Genomic DNA, 16,735 nt, shown 5'->3' with positions numbered 1-16,735 from the left:
ACCTGGAGGTTCAGGGTTGAGGCGCCTACGGGTTTGGCTGCAACTGGGGTCTTCCTCCTGGGAGGGCAGGTTGCCGCCATCTAGTTACTGTCTCTCAGGATTGCTCATCCCTGGTGGTCTCTCTCCAAATTCCAGGGGCATTGAGATCTTGGGACAGCAACATAGCTGAACCTAGGGCATCTGAGGCCCAGAGTGGTGAGATAGTGACTGGGTCTGCCAGGGCTGGTCTGGGTCAGACAGTCTTGTGGGAAGTCAGAGACATGGCTGAGAACTTTTGGATGCTGGCAGAGACAGTCGTTCAATTTTCCACGGAGATTTATTTATTTTTCTTCTCTGGCATCTCTCTCCACCATATTTGGAGCAGGGTGTTTTTTGTGCATCAGTTTGTTGAAGACAGTGATATACGTAAGCATGGTGTTTTGCAGTTCTGCTCTATATTCTGTATACTCATTTAAAAAAATTTTTTTTCTCTGTATATGTATTCTTTCTCTTGCTTGCCTGTCTTCCTAGATTCCCTTTCTATCTTTTCACCACCTAATAGCCAATCTCTGTTGGTTCCTCTTCCTCTCTTCCTGTGGAGTTTTGCTTCTGGCTTCACTTTCTCCCCCATGAACACCATGTTCTACACAGTTTCTATTCTTTCTTTGTCCACTATTTGACATCGTAAATCCATTTGGAAAATTTTATGTTTTTATTGTGGAAAGTGATTGAACTCATCATTGTTTATAGCGAGAGGGCAGTGGATGCCTTGCTGGAAGCTATTAGATTTGAAGCTGTATATTGTTTGCACTGGGTGTTGTTGATATTGGTCTCCCTCTTAAAGGTGGGATACTGGAAATCTTCAGTGACAATGTAGGTCGACAGTGTAGAATCTGTACTACCTTAGATCCATACAACTAGATGGGAAAACACACAAGCAACATGAAAAAACAAGAGAACAAAATGCCACAAACCAAGATGCTCCAATAAGAGAAACCACTGGCAACACAATAGAAGAAATGTCCAAGGAGTTTAGAATGTACATAGTTAATCTGATCTGTGAAGTAAAGGATGGTATAGTGAAGTTAAAGAGAAAATATAGGAAGTGAAAGATCACTTCAATAGAGTTAGAGATTATGAAAAAAAAAGCAGATATCATCAAATGAAGGAATCCATAAATCAAATTACAAATTCAATGGAAAGCATCACCAATAGACTAGATCATTTGGAAGACAGAACCTCAGACAATGAAGACAAAATATTTAATATTGAAAATAAAGTTGACCATGAAGAGAAGATGGTAAAAATCCATGAAGAGAAGTTTCAAATTATGGTATAACATGAAAAGACCAAATTTAAGAATTATCGGGATAGAAAAGGAACAGAGATATAAACCAAAGGAATGTACAATCTTTTTAATGATAAAATATCAGAAAATTTCCTAAACCTAAAGAATGAAATGGAAAATCAAATACAGCAGGCTTACAGGACCCCAAATGTACAAAAATACAGCAGACCCACACCAGGACACATTATAATGAAAATGAAAATACAGAATAAGGATAAAATCTTAAAAGTCGTGGATAAAAAAAAGCAAATTACACAGAGGAGAAAACCAATTGGGATCTCAACTGATTTTTCAACCCAGACCCTCAAAGCTAGGAGGCCATGGAACAACATATTTCAAGTTCTGAAAGAAAATGGATGCCAACCAAGAATTCTATATCCAGCAAAATTGTTTCAGATTTGAAGATGAAATAAAAAAAAACCTTCCATGATAAACAAAAGTTAAAATAATTCACACTTAGAAAGCTGGCACTACAGGACATTCTCAACAAAATATTCCATGAGGATGAAATGAAAAATAAAGTGAAAACCACCAAAGGGAAGAACTGCACTAAAGGAATAGTCAAAAGAGAAACTAAATCAAATTAAAAATCAGAAATAAACCAAAATGACTGGGAATACAACTCATACCTCAGTTATAACCTTGAATATTAATGAATTAAACTCTTCAATCAAAAGACATAGACTTGCAGATTGGATTAAAAAACAAGACCCAACAATATGCTATCTCCAAGAACTCAACTCATAGGCAAAGACATCCACAGACTGAAGGTGAAAGGAGGAGAAAAAACATATCATTCATATGGATTATATAAACAAACAGGAGTTTCCGTTCTCATATAGAATAAAGTGAACTTCAAACCAAAGTTGATCAGAAGGGACAAAAAAGGGCATTTCATTCTACTGAAGGAAATTATACAGCAACAAGACATAATGATTGTAAATATTTGTCCTCCAAATAATGGAACATCTATGTACATCAAACCCTTCTGTATTTTAAGAATCAAATATAACACAACACAATAATAGTGGGTGAATTTAACACACCTCTCTCAATACTAGATAGATCTTCTAAACAAAAACTAAATAAAGAAACTATAGAACTAAATAATACAATCAATAATTTAGACTTAGCAGACATGCATAGAATATTTCATTCATCAACAAGCAAATACACTTTTTTCTTGATCGCACATGAATCCTCTAAAATAGACCATATCTTATGCCACAAAGCAACTCTTAGTAAATACAAAAAACTGGAGATGACACCTTGCATTCTATCAGATCATAATACTGAAATTAGAAATCAATGATAAAATAAAAAATAGAAGCTACTCTAACACATGGAGACTAAATAATATACTATTGAATGATGAATGGTAGTAGAAGAAATCAAGGATGAAATAAAAAATACATAGAGATAAATGAGAATACCAATACAACATAACAAAATCTCTGGGACACTATGAAGGCAGTACTGAGAGGAAAGTTCACTGCATTGAGCTCATTTATTAAAATAATAAAAAGTCAACAAATAAATGACCTAACATTACATCTCAAAGCCCTAGAAAAAGAACAAATCAACACCAAAAACATAGGATAGGAAATAATTAAAATCAGACCTGAAATTAATGAAATTGAAACAAAAGAAACAATTGAAAAAATTGACAAAACAAAAAGTTGATCATTTGAAAAAAATCAATAAAATTGATAAACCCTAGCCGCACTAATGAAAAGAAAAAGAGAGAAAACCCAAATTACTAAAATACATGATGAAAAAGGAAATACCACAACAGACACAGCTATTATGAAAATTTATACTCTAATAAAATAAAAAATATTTAAGACATTGACAAATTTCTAGAGACATACGACCTACCTAAACTGAATCAGGAGGTCATTCACAATTTAAACAGATCAATTTCAATCAATGAAATAGAAGAAGCCATCAAAAGTCTACCAACCAAGAAAAGCCTGGGACCAGACAGATTCTCAGTTGAGTTTTACAAGACCTTCAAAAAATAATTAACACCAATACTCCTCAAATTATTCCATAAAATAGAAAAGGAGGGAACCCATCAAACTCATTCTATGAGGCTAATATCACCCTGATACCAAAACCAGACAAAGACACATCAAGGAAAGAAAACTTCAGACCAATATCCCTGATGAACATGAATGCAAAAATTCTCAATAAAATTCTGGCAAATCACATACAAAAACATGTTATAAAGATAGTGTACCACAATCAAGTGGAGTTCATCCCAGGGATGCAGGGTTGTTTCAACAAATGGAAATCAATAAATGTAATTCATCACATTAATAGACTTAAAAATAAGAATCATATGATTATCTCAATAGATGCAGAAAAAACATTTGATAAAACACAGCTCCCCTTCATGTTCAAAACACTAGAAAAATTAGGGATAGTAGGAACATACCTCAACATCATAAAAGCCATATATGCTAAATCCAAGACCAACATCCTTCTACAGAGGGAAAAATTGAAAGCACGCCCTCTAAAAACTGGAACAAGACAGAGATGCCCTCTTTCACCACTTTAATTCAACATTGTCCTTGAAACTCTAACCAGAGCAATTAGACTGAAGAAAGAAAATAAAGGTATACAAATAGGTAAAGAAATCAAACATTCACTATTTGCCGATGGTATGATTCTACATCTGGAAGATTCAAAAAATTCCACCAAAAATCTTCTATAACTAATAAATGAATTCAGCAAAGTAGCAGCATATAAAATCAATACCCACAAATCAAACACATTCCTATACATCAGTAATGAATCCACTGAAAGAGAAATAAAGAACACTGCCCCATTCACAATCACCTCAAAAAAAAAAAAAAAAAAAGTGAAAGTTCTCTACAATGAAAACTACAGAACACTAAAAAAAGAAATTGAGGGCTAAGAACCTAAGAGGGGGAATGTCATTGACTGCAACTCACACTAAAGGAGGAAGACGATCACCATCATAAAAGCGAAGTTTGCCATACAGTAAGGATCAGGAGATCTGATCCTGTTTGCAGAACCATCCCTATTACAGAATTTGGGGTCATGTCTCCCACTTCATCCTTCCAGACCATCCCAGATCTGTAAGACTCCATCTGGGGAATCACTAGTAGTTCTTGGAAGGGAATGAAGGAAGATTGTTGGTTGGAATAAGAACAGGGTTGAATGAGTTCCACAAAGCAGGGTTCTCAAACTCGTGGACAATAATCCATTGAAGAAGACAACTTTAAAAACCAAGTCAAAGCAACACGTAGAGAAGTGAGATGAGAGGGGCCTTCTCGGGAAAGAAGACAGCTGGTCCACAGCCAAAGAATCTTGAACCAGCTCTCCCAGGAAGATGGGAGGTTGCTCTGCAGAAAACCCCCCTTCAGGATCATGAGGAAGACAAGAAAGAACCAACAGAAGACTCCTGGAAATAGAGATGGTGGCAGTGCCAGGGAAGCACCCCAGGCCCCTAGGAAGAAAAGGGCCCGGGCAGACCCCACTGGGGAGAGTGAAGAGGTATTTAAGAATAGAATGGAAGTTAAAGTGAAGATTCCTGAAGAACTGAAACCATGGCTTGTAAAGGACTGGAACTTGGTAACCAGGCAGAAGCAGCTGTTTCAGCTCCCTACTAAGAAGAACATAGATGTCATCCTGGAAGAGTATGCAAAATTGTGAGAAATCACAGGGGAGTGCTGATAACAAGGAATATGCAATTAATGAAGATGTGGCAGGAACAAAAGAGTATTTCAATGTGATGTTGGCCACTCAGCTACTCTACAAATTTGAGAGGCCCCAGTATGCCAAAATTCTTTTGGCTCACCCTGATGTGCCCAATGTCCCAGGTTTATGGAGCACCACACCTACTGAGATTATTTGTAAGAATTGGAGCAATGTTGGCTTACACGCCCCTTGATGAGAAGAGCTTTGCATTATTGTTGGACTATCTGCATGATTTCCTAAAATATCTGGCAAAGAATTCTGCATCTCTGTTTAATGCCAGTGATTACAAAGTGGCTTCTGCTGAGTACCACCACAAAGCCCTGTGAGGGTCTACTGACCACTCGCTATTATGTCTGGTATCTGTAAACACTTTCTGTTCTTAGGCTTCTCCTTGTATAACTGATGTTCTTTAAAATCGTTAATGTATAACAGGGCTTATGTTTCAGTTTGTTTTCTGTTCTGTTTAAACAAAATAAAAGGAGTGCAAGCTCCTTTACTCATTTCAAAGTTGCTACCAGTGTATGCAGTAATTAAAGAAGAAATGAATGTTTCTTCTGAATGGTAGAACATTTTATTGCCTAGTTGACACCATGCTTGAATGCTGGTGGTTCTATCCCTTTGACACTACACAATTTTCTAATATGTGTTAAATGTTATGTGATGAAACACCCTGATTCCTGGTGCCAATGGTCAACTTAATGTATATACCCCAAAACCATGCATTTGTGCCTTTTTTTTTTTTTTTTTAATGGTGCTTGAAGTAAAACAGCCCACCCTCTGCAAATCCATCTATGTTGTTCTTAGGCATTCTATCTTTGCTCAAATTGTTGAAGGATGGTGATTTGTTTCATGGTTTTTGTATTTGAGTCTAATGCACGTTCTAACATGATAGAGGGAATGCATTATTGTGTAGCTGCAGTTTTCTAGAAAAGAAAAAAAAAAAAAAAAGAAATTGAAGAAGACCTTAGAAGATGGAAAGCCCTCCCATGCTCCTGGATAGGCAGAATTAATATGTCAAAATGGTCATACTACCAAAAGTGTTATACAAATTTAATACAATTCCTATTAAAATCCCAATGTTCTTCACAGAACTAGAAAAAACAATCATGAAATTCATTTGGAAAGATAAGAGACCCAGAATACCCACAGCAATCCTTAGCAAGAAAAGTGAAGCAGAAGCCATCACAATATCAGACCTTAAATTATACAATTATACTACAGAGCTATAGTAATAAAAACAGCATGGTATTGGCACCCAAATAGACATGTAGACCAATGGTACAGAATAGAAGACACAGAGACAAACCCACATAAATATGGTTAACTCATACTAGATAAAGGTGCCAAAAAGATTCACTGGAGAAAAAAAAATGTTTATTCAACAATGGAAAAATGGGAAGTCACATGTAACAAAATGAGATTAAACCCTTATCTCTCACCCTGCATGAAACTCAACTCACTGTGGATCAAAGACTTAGTCACTAGAACAGAGACCTTGCAACTACTAGAGAAAAAAGTAGGCCCAAATCTTCACCACGTCAGCCTAGGACCTGACTTCCTTAACAAGACTCCTAAAGCATAAGAAGTTAAATCAAGAAGCAGTAAATGGGATGGACTCAAACTAAAAAGCTGCTTTTCAGCAAAAGAAACAATAATGTGAAGAGAGAGCCTACAATTTGGGAGAAATCTTTACCACATGCACCTCAAACAAAGCATTAATCTCCAAGATATATAAAGAACTCAAAAAACTTAACACCAAAAAACAAATAACACAATCAATAAATAGGCTAAGGAACTGAACAGACACTTCACAGATGATATTCAATTGATTAACAAAAATATGAAAAAGTTTTCAACATCTCTAGCAATTAGAGAAATGCAAATCAAAACTACTCTTAAGATTTCATCTCACTCCAATCAGAATGGCAAGTATCAAGAATTCAAGCAACAATGTTGGTGAGGATGTGGGGAAAAAGGTACACTCATACATTGCTGGTGGGAATGCAAACTGATGCAACCACTCTGGAATGCAGTATGGAAATTCCTCAGAAAACTTGAAATGGAACCACCATTTGATCTAGTTATTCCAGTCCTTGGTTTATACCCAAAGGCAAAGGACTTGAAATCAACATACTACAGTGATGCAGCCACATCGATGTTTACAGCAGCTCAATTCACAATAGCTAAATGATGGAACCAACCTAGATGCCCTTCAACAGATGAATGGATAAAGACAATGTGAGATATCTCTCTCTCTCTCTCTTTCTCTCTCAAACACACACACACACACACACATATGTAATGGAATATTACTCTGCTTTAAAGAAGAATGAAATTCTGGCATTTGCAGGTAAATGGATGGAGTTGGAGAATGTCCAACTAAGTGAAATAAGCCAAACCCAACAAACCAAAGTCCAAATGTTTTCTCTGATATGCAGAAGCTAATTCACAATAAGGAGGGGGGACAGGGAAGAATAGAGTTACTTTATATTAGGTAGAGGGGAATGAAGGGAGGGAAAGGCATTTGGGGGAAGGAATGAGAGTAGAGTGAAACAGACATTATTACCTCATATACATGTATGACTGCATGACCAATGTGATCCTACAGTATGTATAATCAGAAAAATGAGTGATTACACTGTATGATCTATCAAAATGTATAAATCCATTCTTCTGTCATGTACAACTAATTAGAACAAATAAAATTTAAAAATTAAGCAAAAACAAAAGAAACTGTAAAAACTGATTGAAGAAATTGAAAATTTGAATAATATTGTGTCTACTTGCACCAAGTCTAAATGTCCTTCCTGGTAAAAAGTCTGTTAAACATTTAAGCAAGAAATTATATTCCTACACACACTCTTTCAGAATATAGAGGAATACGCTTCTCACACTTTCTTTTTAAAAAGGATTATATTAAAAATTTACACCTTATACAGTGTATACATGTATCATATGGTATCCCCATAAACATGTACAATTATGATGTTTTATGTATCAGTTAAAAATTAAGAAAGAAGCACAGGAAAATCTTTGTGACTTCAGATAAAGGTTTCTTGAGCAGGATACAACATATATTAAACATTAAGAAAAATTAGTAAAAACAAGGTATTAGGAGATAATATTTATAATATAGATATCAGACAAAGGATTTAAAATATACTTAAAAATGCTTTAAAGAAAATAAGTACAAAATGAACAGATCTGATAGATACTTAGCCTAAGAAATACAAATGACCAAAAAGCATGTGAAAAAAGTCCAGTATCATTAGTCATTGATAAAATGGAAATTCAAACCATAATGTGATTCCACTACACAATCATTGTAATTCCTAAAATATATTAACAATAGTTAGTGCTGTCAAAGCTGCAAAACAACTGGAGCTTTCATATATTGTAGAATGGGATAGAGTTTGAACTTCTTAAAAAGTTCAATTATGTGCGTTCTATTATACCTTTTTAAGGTATTTTCCTGAGAAAGGAAACATGTACACAAAACAACTTGCAAAGGAATGTTCCTTTTATTCATATTAACCTAAAACTGTAAACCCCTTTGTTAGATGAGGAATGTATCCCCATATTGGACTATTACACAGCGGTAGAAAGGAATGAAACCAGATGTGGAATCCTATGCTTGTAAGCCCACCAACTCAGAAAGCTGAGGCAGAAGGATTGCAAGTTCCAGGTAAGCCTCAACAATTTAGCAAGATCCTGTCTCAAAATAAAAAAGAAAGAACTGGGGAGGTAATTCAGTGGTAAAGCACCTTTAGGTTCAATTCCCAGGACCCATCCTGCCCCATCAAAAATTTAAAAAAAGAAAAATAAGGAATGAACTACTGATAGATGCAAAATGTACTAATCCAAAATAACTATGCTGAGCAAAAGAAGTTAGATTAATGGAATGCATGCTGTATGATTCCAATGGTTTGAAACTCTAGTGAAGACAAATCTAACCTACAGAAATTTAAAGGAGATTGGTGTGTGGATGCATGGGCCACAGTTTTAGAATGGGACTCGACACAGAAAGGCACAATGAAAACTTTTTTTGGGATGATGGAAATATTGTATTATGTTTATTTTAGTGTATGCATTTGTCCAAATATACTGTATATATTCTATTATATGTCTAATATTCTCAATATAGTTGACTAAAAACTTGAGTTTCCCTTTTTAGGGATATAGATAACTATCAGAGAACAGCTCTTCCATCCTAACAAGAAAAAAGACAGATAATCTGTAAAATCTTAGTTATTTTTTAAACCCATTTGCCAGCTGAACTGTAAAGAATGGAAAGATTCTGAATTATAACTGCAGAGCTACACAAACTACAGTGGTTGGCACAGTATGACAGAGTGCTTAAAGTAGGTAAGCATAAACCAGCTAAACATTAACAAATTCTTAAAGGCTGAATGTAGACTACACCTGTGATTTACAAATGCACTGAAAACATCCCTGTGTCAACTTGAGTAGTTCAGTTTCAACATTAGAGCCCATATAAAGCTCGTTTTGTCATTTCTTGGATAAAAAGCAAGCACTGTGACAGGAAAAGAGTGTGGCAGTCCTATAATCTGAATCCACAGTTTGAAAAGTTGTGCAACAGGTAAACATATCCCATAGACAAGCACTTAGGGTTAAGGATAATTTGCAAATGCTATTTTCCTTTTAATTCTCAGCAAACTGGAATTAGAAGAGAATGTCCTTAGGATAAAGAGCATTACAAAAAAACAAACAAAAAATCCTACAGTTAATACCATACACAATTTTTAAATACTGAACTTTTAACTTCCTCTAAGACAGGAATAAGTTAAATTGTCCATTCTTCCCCAAGTTTGAGGTCAGCCTGGGCAAGTTAGCAAGATCAGAATAAAAAGGATCAGGGATATAGCTCATGGTAGATAACTTGCCTAGCATGCAAGTCTTAGGATTCATGGTCAGTACTGCAAAAAAAAATTTAAAAAAATAAAAAATAAATAACCTCAAAGAATTTTAAATGAATCTATTAAACCAATTAGTGATTGTAGTAAGGTCAGGAAAAGAAAATGTTACATCCAAAAAATTATCTCTCAAAAATGATATAAAATTATTCACAATAGCATAAAAATATGAATTAATACTTAGGGATAAATCTAACAATATGTGAATAGAAGCAAGTTAAGTACACTGAAATACATCATCACATTGAGAGAAATTTAAAAGTCTAAATAATGAAAATGTTCTGTGGTTCATGAGATGAAAATCTCATATCATTAAATTGTGTTTTCCAGTACAATCGCAATCAAAATCCTAGTATGCTTTTGGGTAGAAACTGACAAATTTGATTATAAAATGTGGAAACTCAAAGGAATTTAGAAGGACCAAAACAATTTTGAGAAAGATGATTACTTGATTTTATGATTTACTATAAGCATTGATAATCAAAACAGTGTGGTGTTGGTATAAGACAGAAATGCAAATAGGACAGAATAGAGAACTTAGAAACAGATCCACACATAAACTGATTTTCAATAAAAGTGAAATTGAGATTCAGTGGAACAAGGACACTCTTTTCAACAAATGGTGCTGAAAAAACTGGATATACATATCCAAACAAAATTATAACTTTATCCATACGGCACACTATATATGAAAGGCAAACTCAAAATTAATGAGTTAAATGTAATTTCTGAAAGTATAATCCTAGCCAAATGCATCTGCCTATAACTTCAGAAACTCAGAAGACTGAGGCATTGAGACATGCATGTCAGGTCAGAATCAGCAACTTTGCAAGGCTCTATGCAACTTAGTGAGACTCTGTCTTAAAAAAAAATAAAAGGCTGAAGATATGGCTCAGTGGTTAAGTATCCCTGGGCTTAATCCCTCTTCCCCTGAAAGTATAATCCTATGGAAGAAATCATTGTGAGTGATCTTAGATTAGTTGAATACTTATACAAAGCAAAAGAGGAAAAACAATGAACAGAATTTAGTAAAAAGTTTAAAACCTCTAGATTTGAAAGCAATGTGTAGAAAAATAAAAAGACAAACCACCAACTAGGAGAAAATATTTGCAAAGTTTACTGATATATGACTTGTATAAATAATTGTATTTCATAAAATTGGAAAAAAATTTGAACATACACTTCACCAGTGATAAAGATGGCAAATAAACACATTAAAAGATGTTCAATATCATTAGTCATTAGGGAAAATTAAAATCACAGTGAGTTACTAGTGAGTTAACACACCTATTAGAATGGCTAAGATTTTTAAAAAACCAAACAACAGAAAATCTCACCTACAGAGTAATAAGTACTCTTACATATAACTGGTAAGTATGTAAAATGGTACGTACGTTCACTTGGGAAAATCATTTTTTCTTTTTTAATAAAGTAAAATACAACCTGGGAATACTATTTCCAGAAATTACCAAGAAAAATTAGAATACATAGTTTACCAGAGAATTGTATATGAATGTTTCTACCATTTTCATAATAGAAAAAAAAAACTGAAAAATCCAACTTTTTTACTCCAGTTGCTGAGTGGATACACAAATTATAGTATACACAATACAAGGAATATTTTTCAGCAGTTAAGAGAATGAAGTACTGGTAAATGCAAAAACTGGATGAACAAGAGCATTATGCTAAGTGAAAGGCAGGATCAAAAGACCACATACTGGAGAATTCTATTAAATGACATTATGGTAAAGTGTATCTACAGGAAGATATAATTTTTTTGTCAGAGGCTGGTAGAGGGAAAGAAACTATTTGTAGTGATGGAAGTATTTGTATCATAAATATGGGTTACACAACTGTATAATCTGTGAAAACTATACACTATACACATAAGAATTTAACTTATGTAAACTTGATCTAAAAATTTTTTAATGGGAAAAACAGCAAGATGATTTTTTGTTTTGTTTTTGGTACTTGGGATTGAACCCTGGGGTACTCTATCATTGAGCTACATCCCCATTTTTTTTTTTTTTTTTGAGACAGGGGGATGTCCCTAAGTTGCTGAGGATCTTGCCAAATTGCTGAGGCTAGCCTTGAACTTATGATCTTACTGCTTTAGCCTCCAAGTATTATAAGTATGCACCACCACACCTGGTAGAAGGGATTTTTAAATTTTACTTTAAAAACATTGGAAATGCAACATATTGTATTGGGGTCTTTAATAAAATGGGTTCTTTAGCTATGAGTAGGAAATGATAATGTATCATGGCCATTTAAAATAAATTTCTTTTCAAAAGATAAAGGGATAGGCAAACCAAAATGTTTTATATTTTCTCATTATGTCTATTATATCACCACAAGTTCCTAAGTACCTGTAAGTTACAGAAAACAATCTTTCATTATATGTAGCACAAATAGTCTTATTTGTAACAATTAGTTACTTCTGTATTGATTATTCAAGTCAGCAAAATAAATGTTAAGAACACTATAGTCAGACTCAGTGGCCTATGCTATAACCCCAGCTACTCCAGAGATAGAAGCAGGTGGATCCAGGTTCAAGTCAGACTAGGCAACTTGGCGAGACTGTCTCAAAATAACAAAAAAGGGAAAGAGCTGGGGATGTAACTCAATGGTAGATAGTTCGTGGGTTCAAGTCCAGTTTTGCAAAATGAAACAAAAAAAAATTAGTTGGAGCCTCTCCCAGTCCCCTGCCAATTTTAACTTCTAGAACTAAGACTGAGTATTTCTCAATGTCTCAAATGCCCAGGTGATTTTTTATCAGAGAAGTGTAAAAATGGAAGTCAGTAAAACAGGACTAAGTGTTCAGGAGATACTGATAAGACATGCAAGTACTAATAAATCAATGGATCAAGTTAACAATAGCTAGATAAAGAGATGCAAAATTGGTTTTTAGCTAGGACATAGCATTTTCAGGAAAAAACAACAAAATAATGAAAAATATCCAATTGAGGTACTGGCATACAGCAAGTGAACAAAATAAAGATCCTGTTCTAATGGAAAATACATTCTACTGGGGAGGTAGTCAATGGTGAATGATCAAAATACTTAAGTAGTGAGTGGTTATGTGCCCGAAGAAAAAAAAAAAAAAGACAAGGTAAGGGGTATAAAATGATGTACTCAGGATACTAATTTGAGGTAACAATTGAGCTGAGAACTAAAAATCTGACCCAGAAGGACACTTCCTCATGTTCTAAAAGCTGTAATGGCAGTAGTAGAGATGCAAAAAGAATGGAAACAGCTGGGAAAAATGTGCCTTAGACAGGTCAGCACTGTGAACGTACTTACCACCTAACAAATATAAAGGGGGGAAGGCATTTTAATGTCATTGGTGTAAAAGAAGTGTTTGGTTTTACATATTTTAAGATTGGATATCCACTTGCTATTTTAAGTGGAGATAAGATCAGGGCTGTGTTGAAATTGAAGATCTTCAGAACAAAAGGAAAAAAAGAGGACAGAAGTCAAGTCATATGACAGCAATTCCAGAGACTCCAGAAAGTAAACAGAACTGAGACAACATCCAAGCAAAGAAAATTAAGAAACAAACCACCTAACCTAGATCCATCAGTAAAACTCCAGCACACCATTGACAAAGCTTTAAGATTTGAGAAGTAAATAGATGAAAATGTAAACAGTGGCAGCTCAGTTCCACAGTTCATTCTACAGAATGGAAACCTAATAGTATGTAACACTGAAATTACAATGTAAGCCATATTTTCTGCCAAAGTACGCATATCATCAATGCAACCAGTACCTTTACTTAGTTCATTTAATAGAATTATTGTGTTTGAGACTGTATATTTCTTCAATATTTAAATCGACTCAAATGTAGAGTGGAACACAAAATTAAAAATATCACATTCATTTGGGAGTTTGAACTAGCAGTATTTTTTCATATTAAAACTTTTTTTTTTTTTTTAACCAAAGGGCAGTGTCTAGAGGTCTGTTAGGGTAGAAAATTCAGCACATGAAGGTCCACTGGAGAATTTATATATATAGATACTTGGAAAAAGAATCTTAAAAAACTATTTTTAATGTCTTCTTTCCTAAGTAATCACATCTTTCACCTGTATACATAGCTAAGATTTCCTATCCCTCACTCTTCCTTTACAAGGAATGACAAGATATTCTATAAGGAAATCACCCTATTAGGTCCCATTTTTTGAAAAATTTAAAAATGAAAAACTAAGCATAAATTGCATTACAAGTTCACTTACTCTAGCCATTTCCAAGGGGAAAAATATAATTTTGATTGACTTATTTTCTTTCAACTATCTACAACTGAATAGTCTAGGGATTTTAATACCAAAGTTTCAACATTCTGTCCCCAGATATTTTTTTACTGTTGCACTGTTCTCCAATTGTCTCCCTTTTAATAATTTTCACTCTTTGAAAATCTTGTATACAGTGCTGCAAAAATTCATAAATATTTTATACTTTTGAGTCTTGAACTTAATCTGCATGGAGACATCTATATTAAGATGTTTTTATACACACCTATTCAGAAACAAAAATATTATATGCTTATAAGGTCAAAAATTTAAAATTATCTCCCATTTACCAATATATGGCCATATTTAGATAAAACTGGGTAAGTCTGAAATAAAAATCCCATATTTAAAGATTAGTTGCTTTTCTAAGGCTCCATCCCTTTTCAGTTTTTGTATTTATAAAGGTACAGCAATTAGTTATGGTGGTCCAAAGTTAACTTTCTAGTCAGAAACATGCAAAGAAAACAAATGTCAAATAATTACCCTAGTGTATGTTCTTGACAAACATGAAAATGAATGACAATCTGTATAAATCTGTTTAGCACTCAACCCTTTCATTATAAAATTACAAAAACAGATTTTTTTAAAAAAATCACATGTAATCTAGAGTATATAAAATTCTGATGGTTTTTCATTTTATTAAGCCACTCACCCTGGAACTAATGAAGGAAACCATTCAAACTCCAATTTTCTACTCTGAAAACTTTTTTCTAATATACCCTAAACGAAGAATATTTTCTTTATAAGCAGAGGCCATTGCTTTTAATAAGAATCATTTATTGTATATTATTAAGTGGAGAGTAAACTGGTACATTGTTATGCAAAATCTCTCAGCCTTAAATAATTAAACACAAATGGATAAAAATAGCAAAGCAGAATGAGCATGTAAAAGACAAAAAAATAAGCATTTTAATAGAGAACAATCCCTGTTGTATCTAGGTACTCACGTTCTTCTCCATTGTTTCTTAACAAATTTATGGCTTGTTCCTTTCCTAAATAATTACTGACTTTTTACAAATAATTACATATTTACTATCAATTAATAAGTGTTAGTTTTAGATTCTTCATTCAACTCAGCTAGTTGACTAAAATGTCTAAGTATAGCACTGCTAAAACTAGAGCTCATTCTCTTATCTCCAAAAATGCAATACTGTTCCATGAAATTTGCACAAAAGGATATAGAGCAAATGTCATAGCTTGCTACAAAATAATGTATTAAGAAAGGTCAACCCCTGCCCATTAGCTGTGTTAATAAATTCACTGGGCATAATTTTTTAATCAAATGCTCTTGTGCCATAAAATCATTTATATTAAATGTGTAGAAAAGTGAAAAACTTTAAAAAATATGTCAGCACTGAGTTCTTTTGTCATTTTTATATTTAATTATAAACTACGAAGTTACTCTTTCATATGATGTCTCTTATACCAGGGACAAAAGACATCATCATTCTTCAGGGTAACTATATCTAAAATAATAATTAATGTTTAAAAGGGAAGGTACTGTTTCATACACATTTATATAAATTTTAGACCTAGCTGGATAAAAGGAAAATATTAAAAAATAAATCTACAGATAAATTTTAGTAGATTGCTGCTTCCACAACAATTTGGACATGTATAGGAATGTAATAGAAATATATCCATATACTTACATTTGTCACAGGTAAGGTTTAAATTTGTTACATCACAGCATACATCCAAGAATGTATGCCACATGATTCAAAAATTCCGAGTACAAAAAAATCTGTGAATAAATAAGGCATCTAAAATAGTATTTGCAGAAAGCCAAAGGATCCAACAAAGATTTCTATGATCTAAGTTTTATTTCATAGAAAGATGCATATAGTCTTCAAAATAGATTATTTGTAGTACTACATATTACCAATATTCAACTGCTTACCAAAATACCCCTTTTCTGGTAGCTAAATGTTACTTAAGGGGGGGGTGGATTAAGTGCTTAAGGGAATAAGAATGCAGCAGAAAAGTACAGGAGCCCACATATCCTTTTTCTTAAATTTAATTTGTCATATATAAGGTTTTTATATACAATCAGTGTGCATTGTAACAGTTTATATTAAAAGTCAATCAAGTTTGTCTAAAATGTTAACCTGGCTGCATAGCACATTTGACATTATTGCCCACATGAAAAGGGAAAACAAATGGATTTACAATAACTTTTGGCTGTTTTGGATTCTCAGAGTGTTCATACACCTACTCTTTTAAACCAAATGCATCTGAAAAAAATGTTTCCAGAGCATGCAGTTTAGATTTTCCATATTGTTTCACCATTTTTTAAAAACTACAAACACAATATTGACTAAAAAAGAAAAAATGGGGGGACACATTTATCTAATAAAATATTCAATATAAAAAGAGGACTAATGGAAATAAGTGGCCCCTTTCCCCATTGTTTACATTCTAAACAATGATTCCATCAAGACAAATCATTAAAAAGTGTT

General features: G+C 33.6%; 1 pseudogene across 1 annotated transcript; it reads left to right on the top strand.

The window, feature by feature from the left end:
- Positions 1–4,516: 4,516 nt before the first annotated feature.
- On the top strand, positions 4,517–5,588 carry LOC306664962 (mortality factor 4-like protein 2; annotated as a pseudogene). The gene has a single exon. The product of its transcript is annotated as a mortality factor 4-like protein 2 (transcript).
- Positions 5,589–16,735: the final 11,147 nt, after the last annotated feature.

This window comes from Sciurus vulgaris, assembly GCF_902686455.1.
Source record: "Sciurus vulgaris genome assembly, chromosome: 6".
NCBI lineage: Eukaryota > Metazoa > Chordata > Mammalia > Rodentia > Sciuridae > Sciurus > Sciurus vulgaris.
The sequence above is the reverse complement of the archived record's forward strand: the minus strand, read 5'-3'. Positions and strand labels throughout refer to the sequence as shown.